Source organism: Malaya genurostris, chromosome 3 (genome assembly GCF_030247185.1).
Source record: "Malaya genurostris strain Urasoe2022 chromosome 3, Malgen_1.1, whole genome shotgun sequence".
Lineage (NCBI taxonomy): Eukaryota > Metazoa > Arthropoda > Insecta > Diptera > Culicidae > Malaya > Malaya genurostris.
This window is the reverse complement of record NC_080572.1, coordinates 35332495-35349326: the sequence shown is the minus strand read 5'-3', so window position 1 is coordinate 35349326 and position 16832 is coordinate 35332495. Positions and strand designations below refer to the sequence as shown.

Below are 16832 nucleotides of genomic sequence, written 5' to 3'. Positions count from 1 at the left end.
GGTAAAGTCCATGTGCAAAAGCCGCCTACACAAGGCGACGTAGTCACACTGTTTTGATGGGAGGTTAAAAGCAAAAGAAAATTAAAACGTCCCAAGCAACCCACCGGGAAACGTTATTCGCAGTGTTGGAATTGTTTTTTTTTTGCACCTGGACAAAGGGGACGGGTAACTTTAGAAGGATTCAATATTCGACATGGCGGCATAATACGAAAGATCGAAACCCAGATGTGGTAGTGCCTAATCATCCGGAAGCTCATTGTTCTTTGGTAGAAAAATATTGCTTCATCACCCATTCATGTTTGTAAATATTGGCGAAAAGACTACCGACGAAATGAAATGAACCCTTTCCTCGTATTGCTCAAGGTCATCCTCGTCAATACTTCGTTTACAATTCCCAGTGCCATCGTCCTTCAAGGATCAATTTTGTACGCCCCAGTCAAGCAGCCAGAAGGAAAGGATAATCATTTTCCCTTTCGTATGCTTCCGATTTGTTTGAGAAGATGCTGCTGGATCTCAGTTCGAATGGCGTTCACGGAAAACGCTAGTGGTTCGAGAGCGTTACATTCGGAAATGGAAACAATATTACCGACAGGGGCCGGCAAAGCGTCGCTGGTAAGAAGATTGATCGTCATCATCATTATCATCATTATCGTCACTATTGTTGCTGGTGTGTTGCGCTGTATTGGCACTGGACTACTTTTTCCTGCTGTTCTCATAACCCGTCCTTAATTTGTGTGAGCAATCACAACTAGGAGTTGGAGGCATGCTGCTTCCATGCTTGAAATACACCCTGCTGACTGGTGGATTATATTTACTCCTATTATTGCTGTTGATAGAATATGCATGACTTGTTTCACTCTTGAAAGAGGTACCATTTTTTTTTGTTCAATACTGAAAACTGATAATAATGTTGTATATATAAAAATATAAAATTTGATTAAGAACGATCGATTATTGAAACTTCTGGACTAAACGAACTGTTTAAATTAGTTGTGAGCTGAATTACTCAATAAAGTTTCACTCATAGAAAAACGACGAGCAACACTAACAATCCTACTCTATGAAGATCTATTTTCCCCTTACGGTGAGGAACTATGATCATTATCCAACTCCTGCAACGAGAACTCAAGCCAGCTACGGTATCGCGCAAAGATGCAGACGATGTATTTCAATTTACGCTCGTTATCGACTTTGAGAGTCAGTGGAATTCAATCTGTGGGATGGACTTCTCTTGACTGGAGGACGGAAGTTATTAAGTCGTGATTTGCGTTTCTATTGTCTACATTGTCTAGTGCTTAGGGTTTGCTCATCTTTAGCCAATACTTTTCGTTAAGTGCTGCTCGCTCGAACCGGAAATCGAAAACAACCGGGTACTATCTTGGTATTGAAATCTCTTATTTCGGAGTCAGTTAATTGATGGTCATGCTGAGACTGCAAACGCGTGCTTGATTTTGTTCGTTGGCCTGACGGTTCACTCTGGTGACACAGGGTACCATTTCCTCTTTGCACAGATAAGGACAATCACGGATTAAACATTCAAGTTGCCAAGTTTGGGAAAGTTTCTGCTATTTTGCTCTTTTCTGTCGACCCGGATTAAAGCATTAGAGCTGTCCTTTCACACAAAAGAATGCCCGATATGCCACCGATACCCACGTGGCACAATGGTGGATTCCAAAGTCAGCTTTCTTGTTGTTGATGTTGGTGCCCTGATAGATTGAAAAGGAAAAATTCCAAGGCTGTTGCTAGTTTAGAAAGTGCGGTAAGCAGTTTCTTATGCCAATAAGCTTACTCACTCTCCTATCTGATGCTGTCGGGAAAATCTGCTTAAGACGTAAAAACATGGAAATCGTTTTATGATGAATTCACACTGATCAGTGCTTCCATAGTCGATTCCATTTTACCTCCAACGGCCAAAAGGGTTTCAAATCTCAGCCATTCTGAAAAATTAAATCGGATGGAATAAAAATGGGATCTCCAGCACCCAAACCTTGTTGATCTATAGACTAAGAAGTTAATTCATAATAGCAAATTGTGCCCGAAAAACATCGGCAAATTTTCCCACCGTGTGAGTCCGGGTCAGAATCAAATGAATCATCGCTATCGGTTTCGGATTTGCGACAAAACTTTCCGTTACTCCTTTCATACGTTTGGTTCTCTAACGGTACGCCCTCTCAGATACAAACCAACGACCATAAATCCTGTTTAATGAAAAAAGTACTGACATAAGTCCTTCTTTCGATTTCACTTACCCCTAACCGGGCAGAAATCCGCCCAAGGGAAAGAAGACTTTGGACCGATTCTCATACCAGCTGGGGTTTTTCGGCTCTGTTACTCTTGAGCATTTCCGTTCGCTCGGTTCACCAGGATATTTTTCAGCTTGTCGATTCGTCCGCACGCCGGTATATTTATTACGGCATTACTCCTACTTAACGTAATGATACACCAAACACTGTTCTGCTCGCGTTGCTGTGGTAGCATATCGTAGACAGCGGGGCGCCTATGCTCACCAAGGCTGGCTCCAGGGCATTCTGTTTAGCCTTTCTCATATAGAAAGGTTATGCAATCGCTGTGAAAAATCGACCTTACAACCGAGTGCCATATACCATTCGACTCAATTCGTCGAGATCACAAAATGTCTGTGTGTGTATGTATGTATGTGTGTATGTGACAAATAATGTCACCCAATTTTCAAAATATGTGCAAATTTATTGAAAAATGCGCTCTCAATTTTTTCGAGAATGTCTTAACCGATTTTCACAAAATAAGAAGCAAATAATAGGTCTTAAAATTCTTTGAAAGTTCGTGAAAAGTTGATCCAGATCCGACTTCCGGTATTACAGTGTGATAAGTGAAAATTTTCAATTTCATGAGTATGTTTTCACAAGCGATAGCGAACAAGGTGCAATTTTTTTTAAAACTTCTGCTAAATTCATCTAGTTGGCAGATCTTGTTAGTTAGTGGATATATAAAATTACTTTTGGACTACTAGTCCCGGATTCCACTTTCGAAAGCACCGATGATAGTGAAGAAAATCTCCAAAAACGGAACTCACTTCGATTTTTCAGCAACGATCAAGCCAATTTTCACGAATCATGATTCAAATTAAAGCCCTCATTGTCTTAAAATATACTGTGCAATTTCATTCTGATCCGACTTCCGGTTCCGAAATTATAGGACGCTGAGCGTTCAAAAATTCAAATCGTTACCGATACGCGTCGGTGCGTGCGGCTTTGCTCCGTTCGCAGCGTGCTTTGTTTAATTTCGTATAGCGTGCAGGCTTGCCACATTAAAAATTATATTTTCAGGGGGGAAAAATGTAAATTTTTTTATTCTTTTATTGAATTTGTACCTACTTGTTAGTGGTATTACAAGATCATGATAGCGATGCTTTTCTATAAAAGTACACTTATTGCCTTTCTCAGGTAGAAAGTTTATGCAATCACTTGGAAAATTGACTAGTGAAAATTGGCCCAGAGGACTAAGAGCATGTTCAGGAGTGTTCCAGTTCTAGATGCATAATTTATGTCAGTCATAAAATATGAAACTGAAAATTATAACAAGAAATACTGGCAGCCCAGCAGCATTTTACTCGTGTTTCAAATTGACAGTAGAACTGTTTGAATAAATAAAACTAGAATGGCTGGCTGGGGGTACGTTTGTTTCAGTTTTATTTCTATTATAGATCGCCCATATAAAACTTCCATCTGATGAATTTGCTCTAAGAGTTCTATATCATTCGACACAGTTCATCGAGCTGAGCAATGTAGGTGTCTGTGCATGTATGTGTCAAATAATGTCATAAAATAAGGTTGCTAGTGAATTTCACACCGTCATTTAAAGCGACGATGTAAAAAGGGTAAAATTCTTCTAGATTCGACTGATTCAATTTGTAGGCTTTATTAGTTACTTACTAAACCATCCGACTTCATCTATACTGGTTCCAAGTACCCGGTTTCAGAAGTATCGAAAATAGTGATTTAAAAAGAGACTCACTCAATTTTCTCAGAGATGATTTGATTGATTTCCACAAACAGGCTCAAATAAAAGTTCCAATAGTCTCATAGTAATTTAATCAGGTTTCGGAACTATAGGGTAAAGTGTGTTAAATTATTTAGTGTGACGATGCAAAATAAAGAAAGCGAGTCTCAGATCCGTATAAAATTTATTAGCAGACTATCGGTCAATAAGACCATTCATTTGAATTCATGCTTGTTCAAATCGGTCTTGCGTTCCGAGCGTATACTTTTTCTATTCCCTTGTCCGTCTTACCCCGATACTTTAGAAACAGTAGTCGGAATGAATGCAGTAACCCGAGCAGAGTGTGATATCAAATAGAAAACTCATTTCGATGTTGTGATGTTCGCATATATCGATAACTCAAATTTGTGTTCCAAAAATAGACTGGAAAAACCAGGGGTAGTATACATTTAGGTAATAGTACTTGCAACAATAAGAAAAAGTGCTTCGGTGTAACAACCACCATCATCTCCACAGCGGGATTGGACTGGATTTCGATCCTAGGTGATTTGGATCCCAAACTCTTTGCGAATGCTACGTACTGTGGCTGCAAGCTGTAGATAGCTGGACATTTTTCGATCATATGACAAACAGTGTTAATTTCAAAGCTGTATGCAGATAGTTTCAGCCGATGCACACTCGTTTCGTCGCATCCGTCCAGCATCCACTGTGAATAGGAGTTGGGCTATTTGATAAGTATGAAATTGCCTTTCTCGTATCCCAAAGGCTGTATTTACTCGAATATGTAATCCCTAGCTTCCTGTGGAAAGTTGTTTGGAACGTCAAGTTCTACATTATGAAGAATATGTTAGTTAATAATAACCTAATTTGCGCAGGAAAATGTGAATCAAGATTTCCGATTGTGAATCAGAAAACCGAACACCGTGAATTAAACAATTTGGTAACAAAACTAAAATGGCGATTAGATTTTAAATGGTGGGAAATGTATATTATAAAGAGTAACAGCAGACCTTATCCATACGCGCTCTTTTTATTGCGACACAAATTTGTTCTCATCCTCAGAAGACAACAATGCGCAGGCGAAGAGCATTAGCTGCTCTCAAAAACTCGTTCGCGCATTTAAGTACCGCGCAGAAATGGATGTTCAACGCTTCACTCGTTCTCAGCGCATTTTGCCAAGAGAGGAGTTCGAGTGTTCCATGCGCATGAGAACAGGTATAGTAAGCAAAGCAAAGTCTTGGCATTACATTCCTTCCGTGGATTTTGGCCTTTCTGTTTCAACAGACTTTGCAGCCGATTCTTAGCGTACAGAATCATTGCATGGCTAGTACTATGGATCCTACTGACACTAAGAATCCTTCCAGGTAGGTGTAGTAACTTCCCAAAAAACCATTTCGTACCTATATCGCAAGCTATCATCGCATTATGCGTTCTGTTATATATTATAATAGAATCGCAAAGCATACTGCAAATATGACCTATGCGTGCAAAAGTGGAGGCGATATACATGCAATTTCGAAAATCAAAAGCTAGATGCAATGTAGTAAAGCATTTAATGTGATTCAGTTTATCAGTTTCAGTGATTTACTTTTGTAATGTATGCGAACGTAAGTATATTTTTTGAGAGTTTATTCAAGTGTCTATGCGATTCTAACCATACATCCTACTAATAAGCAAAAAATAACAACGAGCTTTTACGGATCGAGGCTCGAACCTGAAACTTGTGGATCGTTTACCGAGTTTTTCTACTCTCATCCATACCATAGCTGTTGATAAGCCCGATTTCAGACGAATACATTCTTCTTTTATCTTACAGATGACTGAGTCACATCGCATATCTACAAATCTTACAGTGCGAAATATCTCATTACGTTTTATGATGTAAACTATCATTCACATTCACACATATGTGTTCACAATATATCGTAAAAGAGAAGGTTTATAGAATTTCTTATTGTGAGGAAGTTCGTATTGTTTCACGAACAAGTCTGTTGTTTACATAAATGTTCCATGATACTGATAATTTTCAATTATCCTAACCATTTTTCAAACAAATGTTCTTGAATTTTCAGTAAAACACTCCGTATTAGAATGCGACCAAATATTTTTATATTTAGCCAGTAAAGTCAGAATTGTGAGCCAATCGCATTGGATGCTAGGAATTATCATCTTGTGCGAGGGGTTTTACGTACAATGCGATATAATTCAGACAAATTTGGGATATCATGTACAGCCAAACATTTATGGAAGTAATGCGAGTTCAATTCTGTGTACGGCGAGGTTGTTCAAACAATTATGCGATTGTGTGCTCATCGTCGCAATAAGCTTGTGCGATAGCATCATATGGGGAAAATATGAACTTCAGTTATATGATTATGCGATGGTGATTATGAACAGCTTTTAAAACGATCTAATATACAATTTGGTAAGAATATTAAACCCTACATTTTTTGGCAAATGTGTTTTCTGAGACTTGTTCAATTACTTTCCTTGGCATACGGCACAATTGTTAATAATTAGGTTTTCTAAAGCGGGGAAAAATATCTGTAACTATTCAATCATTCTAAAATTATTTTATCTACTTCTTGAAAATCATGATGCGATCTTGCTCAACACCACCATAAAATTAATTCAAAAATTGTTTGCGTGGTACATATAAATCATTCAAATATAAATATTCAAAATAAGATTCTATCCGGTTATCCCACTCAAAGTGGAAAAATCAAGCGATCGATTGTGATCTTTCCCAATAAAGCTCACTACTGATCTAATTTTTTTAAGATCAGTTGATCAGTGATCTTTGAATCACATCGATCAAAATCAATACTAATCGGTGGTGATTTTGAGCTACTATTACCACTGATTCCTGTTAGATCAAATTACTGGACTGGATTCGATCAGCTTTGAGCATTTTGGAAGAAAGTCACATATGAGCAAAATCAGACATGAGTGCCGATTGATTTACATCTAAAATCGTTGATTCCAATGAGAAGCGTGAAAATGAGTGACAACAGTAATCCTACAGTAATTTTTAACTAAGGGAAAAAGTTGGGAAAATACCGGTTTCGTTACGGCTTGGTTTGCGAAGTTTAAATTCATGTTCTCCTTTGATACAAACCGTATTCGATTTCGCAACCTGTTGTTTAATTGCAGTAAAATGAATATTAGATGAAGGTTTTATGAAAATAATCAGATCACAATGCAAAATTAGTAAATAGTGATTATAGCGACAAAAGACTTTGTTTTACCTCCAGCTAGTCGATGCTGATTATGATATTTATAACAATTTTTATTCAGGCCAATTTGCGTATAGCTTTACGTGGCCGATTTACCCATGTTTTTGTTACATAAAATTATTTTTTTATTGTTGGATCTCGTTGTCACCCTTCTTCTAGGGGGAGAGGAGCTTCCATTTCCTTCTAGCGAAGATTGTCCGTCATTTTGTCCGTTGCTCATATCATCCATTGCTACATCGTTGGAATTGTGAGTGGTTTCCGTTTCCTTGTTTTCATTGTTGATCGCAGTCTTGGGTTCATTTGCAGTTGCTGTAGATGCGCTTTGTACATTGATTGCCGTTGATAGTTGGTTAGATGGTGAAGGTGCTTTTGAAACAGGAGCACTGCATTCACTAGTTTCCGTTGTCGGGTGGTTGTCCTTGTTTTTGTTTGTTTTGTTTGTTTTCGTAGTTTCAGTGCATGGTTTGCCGTAGTGTGCAGGTTGTTCACAAAACTGACATGTAACCAATTGATTTTCATACGTAATCAACGTTTTACACGGATGTATCCCGTCTTGACCACAAATGATGTAAGATGGAATTGCTTTACGTAGTTGCATACGTACCACTCGCACGCCATTCCGGATACCCGGAAAAAAATTCCGCCATACTTCCTTTTCGATGGAAAGAACTTCACCGTACTGCGACATACATTCCCGAACATACCCCTCGCTGGTCTGCGGGGGAAGGTCATGCACGCGTACTTCTATGGCATTGTCCACCATGAACACAGGGATTTTATATTTAACATTGTCATGATCAATACTGTGCACCCCGTTATTACCCGAAGCAAATGCAATTGCATCTTTTTCACGTTTAAACATAATGTACACACAGTTCGACGCCTTGTTGAATTGAATCTCACTTACATCATTAACGTTTAGATGCATTCGTTCCTTAAGCAAGATTTCAATTTCGGTTGCTGCAGGTCTAACTTTGCAGCGCTTGAAATCAATACAAATTGAATTTGGCCTTGTAGGCCAAGTTTCAGGCTTTGTTAAATCGTATTTGCCCATTTCGTACACTCTATTGTTCACTGCACTGTATTGTCTTTGTTTCTGTCGTCGCGACCGTAAGAAATTTTCGACTGTGTCGTTTGCGATGCGAGCACGAACTGATGCTGATTATGATGTTCATGCACTATCTAGATTACACCCAAAGCAAAGTCTTGGCATTACATTCCTTTTGTGGAATTTGGCCTTTCTGTTTCAACAGACTTTGCAGCCGATTCTTAGTGTACACAATCATTGCATGGCTAGTACTATGGATCCTACTGACACTAAGAATCCTCCCAGATTAAACCCAATGAAACGCTATTTGGCATAAATTTGATTTAAAGAGGTAAATGGAGCGCAACATTTGACGCAGCGTTTCAATGGTGCGTTTGAATTGGCGTAGCCGAATCTTGCACTCCTGTTACTTCTGTGTATGATATTCAAGCTAAATAGGGTAATATTAATCAACTCCATAGCACGCTATTATTATAATTATTATTCATCGCAGCATGTATGTTAATATTATTAGCTGTTTTTATTGATGATATTACTCTACCACGACGGTATTACTGAATAAATTTCAAATACACCACGAAACACGGAATTTTGATGCGATCGACGAAATAAACTAACTTAACGAGCCTAAAATTATTGATATCGGATAATCTATATCCGAAAAAATTGAGCGTTAATCAGTTTTGACGTTAACGTCACTTAAAACATTACATCACCGAAACTGTAAGTGACAGCCATTTGAACTTCAAACCTGTTTAATGAACACAGAGTAGCATTAAAACGAACCGAACTTTGTTGAAATGTTGATTCCGAATCAGATAGTAATACTGATAACGATGAAGATATTTATAAATTCTAAGTAAAATCAAAATTTATCTGATCAAAAATCATTCGTTGCAGAGTTCATTATAATATCTACAATAAACATGTGATATGAAGTAATAATACTAATTATTTTTTTTTACTGTGAATCAAAAACTTTGCTTATTTCCACCCCTGGTTAATACTACCTATTAGGCAGTGCTAGTGACCATATGAAATTCTAAGTTTTTATAACTAGGAATGAGAATTGTTTTGGAGAGTGATGTCTTCGACACAGTTTGCGACTACTTAGGGATAGACAAATTGAAAATTTATTTTCTAAGTGGTTCTTTTAAGTGACACAATAAGAACACCATTGGGGTGCGTTTAGAGTAGTAACGTTTATCAATATACTAAAGTTGCACACAGAAATACCATTCTTTCGTTACAATTTTCAAAACGACAATCGATACCAGATTATCTTCGAATGACTATGCACTTAGTACGCAAAAGATTGTCAAAAATATAAAACCTCAAGTGCAAAATCAGGTTACTACATTCCGATGCAGTGATTGACTCTCGATTAAATATAAAAGAGCTTTGTTTTACGTTTTGTCATCGACTCATCAGTGCACCAGCACATTATGTTGAACTGCTGATGCAAACTCACGGGTCAACATAATTCGCTGAGCAGATGTAAAGTTAATGCTGAAATAGTCCACTGAACAGACGTAAAACTGAATATTAAGTCATGTGCTGGATACCTACGCGGTACCCAAACCTCTAAATGAATTAAAGAGACGTTCTTTTTACAATTTCAGTTTTTCGGTTTGTTTTGAAAAAGTACTCACCTTTTTTTACAGTGTACCTAAGTACCTAATCAATTTCCTACAACTTCTTCTTGGTCGCCATTTTTTGTACAACTTACAGTTTCCGAGTTACCGATTTGAAGAAAATGCATATAAAATAAAAATAACCTTTTTAAAAATCCTTCTTGAATCGAATGCAGAGACCACATGTTTTGAAAATGTTTTATACTACTGAATACTGAAAACGTATGCAAAGTTTCATCGAAATCGGAGGATGTGAATTCTGATGACTTGCAAATCATTTCTGGAATTGCTCTATTGCAATATGCATTCAATTTCACACGGAATGCAAATCACTCGAATTCGCTAAAGACAACAATAATCTGTTTTCAGTCGTTAGTAATCAAAAACCATGTCGCATAACGATGTCATGATTATTATGCGACTTTCGGTCATGACACAAGGATTTTACTAAATCATCATCTCTAACCAACGTATAACAAGGTACATCTGCTACAGCTAACATAGAATCCAATTCCCTTTACCCCTCACGATCCGCACGGCTTTCTACAGCAACAAAGACTTCGATGGACGAGGGCGTGAATAGTGAACCATGACGCTCCCTCAATTCGATCGATAACAGTGTGAGCGCCTCTCTCTCACCCAAAGAATTCATTAATAATAATGAATTACAATATATTTTCGTTATATGAAATGTGTAGAGTTAAGCCGACTCCTGTTTAGCCTGTAATCCTGAGGGCCGTGTCAAATAATTTATTACAAACATTTTTTTAATTCGCATACATTTTCAATGCCCTACATAAAATATAAAACTTATACCGGTATCGTTTCTTACACATTTTAAAGAAATATCAAATTATTTCAATCCATTAACCAATCCCAGTTGAAAAATCGAACACCATAACATGCCGCACAGCGTGATGGCATGTTTCCACATCCTTTTTGTGCCACCTCATGCTGCTTTCCCACATCCTCTGCGGCTCCGGGGGTAGGGTTAGAACAACATTCTTCCACCGTGTATCGACCACTAACCCCGTCCTTCTACTCTTCATACTCAGACCGTTCATAAACATCCCAGCTTGACTACGTCAATTCGGCTGCATCCCGTAGGCCTCGCTCCTATTTTGCAGATTTTCGTCCCATCCCACGCGACTCGTGCTCTCTCGCCGATTGATTCTGCCAATGGTAATCAGGGAGTCACTTGTCGGTGATTCTCGTGCTCCCACTTGCTCGCCAGTGCTCTTGCGGTACTCGCAATCCTGTACTCTCAAGCTCACTCGCAAGTTTTTCACCAGGAGCACGAGCAGCAGGATCCAGCAAGCAGTCGACAAACGAGCACAGCAAGCCGGATTCAGTTTGCTACCGTTCGCGTTCGGTTTTGGTTGTCGATTTTTGATCGTCCTGGTCCTTAGTCCTTGGGGAGTTGACGTGACTATTTCAGTGTTGAATAGTGCGTGTTGAGCAAATGAAATATTGTTTGAATGTTTTAACAGTTAAGCAACCCAAAAGCGGTGCCAATTATATTCCTGGACTCAATGATTGAGATTTTCTCCGTGCAAAGGAATGTTATGAAATTTTGAAGGGCTTTTCCAGCTTGAGTTTACGGTGGTGGCGTTATCTGCATGCAGTAAAAGGCAGGGTTGAAAGCAGCATCATCGTCAGTAGCATCAGCAGTGGATTCCGCTACAGTGACGTCGTGACGGAGAAGGATAATAATAGTTTTCCCGAGCGGAATAAAATTCGACCAAGAAGAGCAGTGACAGCATTCAGAAGAAAGATAAAAAATATACACGACACCAAGGCGCGTCGAGTGCCGTCAGTCCTTCTTGATGCGGATTATATAGCAATAGAGGAAATATCGTTCTTAGTTTTGCCATAGTGTAGTGGCAGAAGGCGGGTGTGAAACTGTGAATTCTGTGTGAACTGACGGTGCCATGTGACATGTGGAAAGTGGAATACACGAGCGATTGTATGTGTTTCCGGATGTCCTGAAAAAGTATAAGAGTTGGTAAGGGATCTTGATGATTTCGGGGTTAAATTTGTTTTCGCTTCCAGATTACGTGCGCCGTTTGCCATCTTTCGGCTCCATTGTTTTTGATACGGCAAGCAGTTGAGTACAGCGCGGTTGAATCGCTTGTGCGATGACACCACACAAATCTGTGGATACTGAACTTGAAATCGCGTTTGGGATTTTGTCAATACGAAACGTCGTTGTGCTTTGTTGTATTCATTGTTCAAAGCGGTTGAGATATTAGAATCCAAATTTCATTTATCAATCGAACAAATCTATCTGGTATATTCAAAAAAAATTATGCATACCCTAGAATTAGACGAAATCATTCAGCAGCGGCTTTCGCTTCATAATAAACGTGTACATCAGAAGTATGGAAATAAATTTGGCATGAAAAACTGCGACACTGCAAATAAGTTTTAGGTTGAATGTTATTCCTCTGTTATTAAAAATGTTAGTGATAATGTCCAATTATGGAATATACTGTGGAAGCTTCGTTCAATATGTTCAACGAAAAAACAGCAAAAAGTGAGTTGTGTCTCGATTTTCATTTTCTTTGAGTCGATGTTCCAGTACGATACGGAATTATTACATTGTTATTTCATCCATCGAAATTTTCAAACTGTGAGTACAAAGCAAACACCAGTCTTGGAATTTACGGGTATTGCTTAATCAGCATAAATCTGGAACCAATTCATGTGTTGCGTCTCACATTCAAACTAATTTCTTTGTAAATCTTATAAGATGTACAAAAATGAAGCGTCGAGGTTCACGTAACTCAAAGAACATGTGAAATTGTGTCATTTGATAATATCATGGCTTGGAATATAATTGAATTAGGAAAACGTTTGTCGACTGTGACTTGAACCGAGAATCTTCCGACGGTAACATTAATCCGTTAATCAACTGAGCCTCACAAGCTCATATGTGCTTATCAGAAAAATGGTACCCATATATCCACATAGGTGCGCTTGTTACCCAACACAACTACCTATAACATTTTTTTATTTATTCGTCATTTGACAAGTTAGGTTCTAATGAGTTGTATTTTATGTGGCAAGATTGTAAGATTGTATTTATTTTTCGTGTTTTCATAGTTCTCTCGTTAACAACTCTACAGTTTATTTTTGACGTCTTACTTTGCTATGTGGCTTCTTTTCGAAATTTACCCTGTAGAAGACTGGGAAGAGCTAAATCGTGAATATATCGAGTTTTACTAAATGCAACAGCATAATTCTTTCTCAACGCTATCAGGAATATGATCAGCGATTCATGAAACAGTTTTCAACGGTGTGAATGAAGAACTATAAATTTGTTTTTCTTAAACTTTTGGAAACAATGAGAAAAACTCATCACGCTTGCTTGCCTTTTTCGTACCCGCGACGACGGTTTTGAGGTAGTCAGGCACATGTCAGTTCCAATGCCCAATTGTATGAGTATGGAAGGTAAACTGGACGTCGTGGTTAGGATCTTCTAAGAACAGCAGCAATATTCTCTGCATGGTATAAGACTTCAAATACTCAGTACGACATTTTGGTCGTCGTCAATAATTATCAATAATCGCAATAAGTATACTGGATCTGAATTCGGGAGCTGAACTTTCGGTTGGATTTTAGAAATGAATACGAAACCTGGATTCTGTTCCACCTGAATTCAAAATTTAATTTCAGGTTTAGAATTCAGTTTCAGAACTTAGCTCCAGATTACTGGTCCAGACTCTGAAACTATGATTCTGGAACTGAATCCTTATTCTAGATTCTGTAATTAGGTTCTTTACTAAACTTCGGAACTGAGTTTAGTTTCCTAATTTTAGTTTGAGATTCCAATCCGATTTTTTTTATTTGGGAACTCAATTTCAGAATTTGTGTTCGAAATTCAGGATATATATTTTAGATCTGAATTCTGGAACTAACTGTTAGAATAACTAAAACTATATTCGGAACCGAGCATCTGAAAATGAGTTCAGTCCGTAATTGAGGAAATAAATTCTTGACCTGAATTCACGATCTGGATTTCCAAAGCTACGCGGATTCCCGAAGTTACGCGTTTTTTTACGCGATACGTATCCCCAGCGTAAAAAAGACCTCAGTGTATTAAGGACCAACATCGAACACTCGAACCCAGACTGTTTGCCTTGATTCGTATTTGTCTTGTATCTGACGAAATTAAGGAGTATATCGAAAATAAGCTATCCACATACATTCGTGTTGTACGCATGTATTTGTGATGATTTTTATGTTCAGATCACAGCATGCTGTGTGTTTGGCTGTTAGCTTTCGTATGTTTACTTGTTTGTGCGGTTGAAATTCCGCGTTTTCAAAATGTCGCGAATTGAAAAGGAAGTGGAAATTAAGGTTCTGGACACATGGCTAAGTGAGAAGGGTATTACTATGCGAAAATTGGCAAAGCGGTTTGGAATTCATCATGCCAGTGTCAAACCATCATTAATAAGTTTGGAGAACACTATTCGTTGGATGAGCTACCAGGAAGAGGCAGAAAACCCGGTTTTCCAACCCGAAACTAGTCCAGAAAGTGGTATCTCTAGTCTTGAAGAAAAAATCAATGTCAATACGTGATTTGTTCAAAGAAGCAGGAACGAGTGTCGGAATGATCCAGCATTTCAACAGGCGAAATCACCTGAAGACTTACAAGAAGCAGAAAATCTCGAAACAAAGTGTAGAACAGAAGAAGCGAGCAGAAACAAGGCCCGGAAATTGTATTCGCATCTTTTGCAGTGTCCGCATGCATGCGTTTTGATGGACGATGGGACTTATGTAAAGGAGGACTCAAAAATCCTTTCAGGTCCACAATGCTTAACTGTCGTTATTGAGGAGGATGTGAGCGATTCGGACAGGTCGATTCAAGTAGAGAAATTCGGTAGAAAGATACTGGTATGGCAAACAATATGTTCCTGTGGTTTTTTTACACTAGCGGAGCTATAAATGCAGAAATCTATCGATCTGAGTGTCTCCAGGAGAGATTCCTGCCTTTATATAGGAAGCATAGTACACCTCCCCTGTATTGGCAGGATTTAGCGTCGGCTCACTATGCCAAAACCGCTATCAATTGGCTTGCGGAAAAGGGTATAAATTTCGTTGAAAAAATATCAATCCACCAAATTGCCCTCAGCTTCGACCCATCGAACGTTACTGGGCAATCGTGAAGAGGGTCTTCAAGAAGACTGGTAAGGCAGCTGGGAACATGCAGGAGTTCAAAAAAATTTGGTCTCAAGCGTCAAAAAAATGCGATGTAACACTTGTCCGGAACTTAATGAAGAGCGTTCGATCAAAAGTTCGACAATTCTTGAAGGAATAACTTAAATTTCATTCGGTTTTCATTATACTCAATTTTAACCTCATACAATAATGGATAAATTTTTAGTTTGAAAAAAATATCGTTTTTTATCATAATTTGAAAGAAAAATTTGTGGATAGCTTATCTTCGATACACTCCTTACATCAATAGCCGAAATATATGCAATTATACATATGTGCCAACTAGGCGTAACGGATTTTGATATTTGAGCTTCTCTTCGCTGAGCTTGTAATCAAGTTTTGCATACATACAGCTATTTTTATAGTGTTAAGTACTCTACCATTACTACCATTCTACGATTTCGATAATTATTCGAGTTCATTTTATTTAAGTTAGAAATTTATCTTAAAATTTACCCTGGGATACTTGCAAATTTCTCAGATGAAAACAACATAACAAAGCATTCCATCCAAACTCGCATGACAAAAGATCAAAGCGTACCAAATAGAGCTTCTAATAGTTTTATAGCGCTTTGTGTCTTGTTGTCTAGCAGCTACCTTCCTCTGACATGTTACACGTGATACTGAAACGTTGGCTATAATTTTGCTTATATGTAAAGATTCGCGTGCTTTCCTACAGCTCTGCTTTTGCATTAATTGCTTCGCTTACTCCTTCAAAACCATCGTATCTGTAAGGAAAATCCAGTAAACCAGCATAGATTTTTAGCTGACACAATAGAGCTCTGATCGTTATTAATCAGAATTCAATTATATATAATTAAAAATACGTAGCTTGATCCATTCAAATAAAAATTTATCCATTCAAAAAAAATTGAAATAATATTCATAATTGCTACAACATAGACTGAGCTGTAAGTGTTCGAAATCTGACCACATTTCTATGTGTATTTTTCGTTGAGTTTCTAATGTGCACCCCTATATATAGAAAACAAAAATGTGTTGCACATATAAAAATGAAATGAAATTGCTAGTGTTCATGGACGTGAAATAACTGTTATTATCATAATACATTTTTTTAATTTTTTCAAAATTCCAGAGAATTGAATAAATTCAACTGTTTTCAAAAATTGTAAGAATTTTTTTTCGTTCTTTTGGTGCAATAAGTTTAAATTTATTGTATTACATACGATTTGCGAAAGTTTTATTCAAATCAGTTTATTTGTTGAAAAATGTCATGATATTGTTGAAAATTTGACAAAAAAATGTTTGACTTTACAATAGCTTTCAGAAAAAATTTCTCGACATTTCTTTTGGAAATTCATTTTAATGATCAAATAGAACTAAATTATCAACACTTGAGCAAAACATAAAAACAGTCATTTTTTCTGGGCTAACTTTCGAATTCTATTTCCCAAAATAGCAGAAAAAACTGGACCCACTCAACGAGCGAAAAGAAGATCAAAAATCAGATCAGCGTGCGATTCAGTTACCAGAACTCAAAAATGAATAAACAAGATTGCATTTTTAGTGCATCGGTGTAGCGAGCAGAATAAGAAGTACTTGATTGGAACAAATACATTTGGCAACACGAAAATATGCAAAACAACGGGTGCCACCATGACGCCAAACAACTGGACATAAGTTTCATTTGAGGAAAGTTGTTAATTGAACCAAGAGATACTTTAGTGCCGCCGACCTTTACATTTGAACCCT

At 37.7% G+C, this 16832-nt stretch overlaps 1 protein-coding gene across 12 annotated transcripts in view; it reads left to right on the top strand.

Moving 5' to 3' along the window:
* The window catches only part of LOC131435488 (uncharacterized), a 682557-nt gene that overhangs the window by 528787 nt on the left and 136938 nt on the right, over positions 1–16832 (top strand). For 2 of the 12 annotated variants that reach the window (XM_058603428.1, XM_058603417.1), the window contains exon 1: positions 11263–11901. The exons of the other annotated variants lie outside the window; for them this stretch is intronic. The gene's annotated coding sequence lies outside the window, so the exon portion shown is untranslated. Of the gene's footprint in view, positions 1–11262; positions 11902–16832 lie in introns of those variants that run through there. 12 annotated transcript variants of the gene reach the window in all.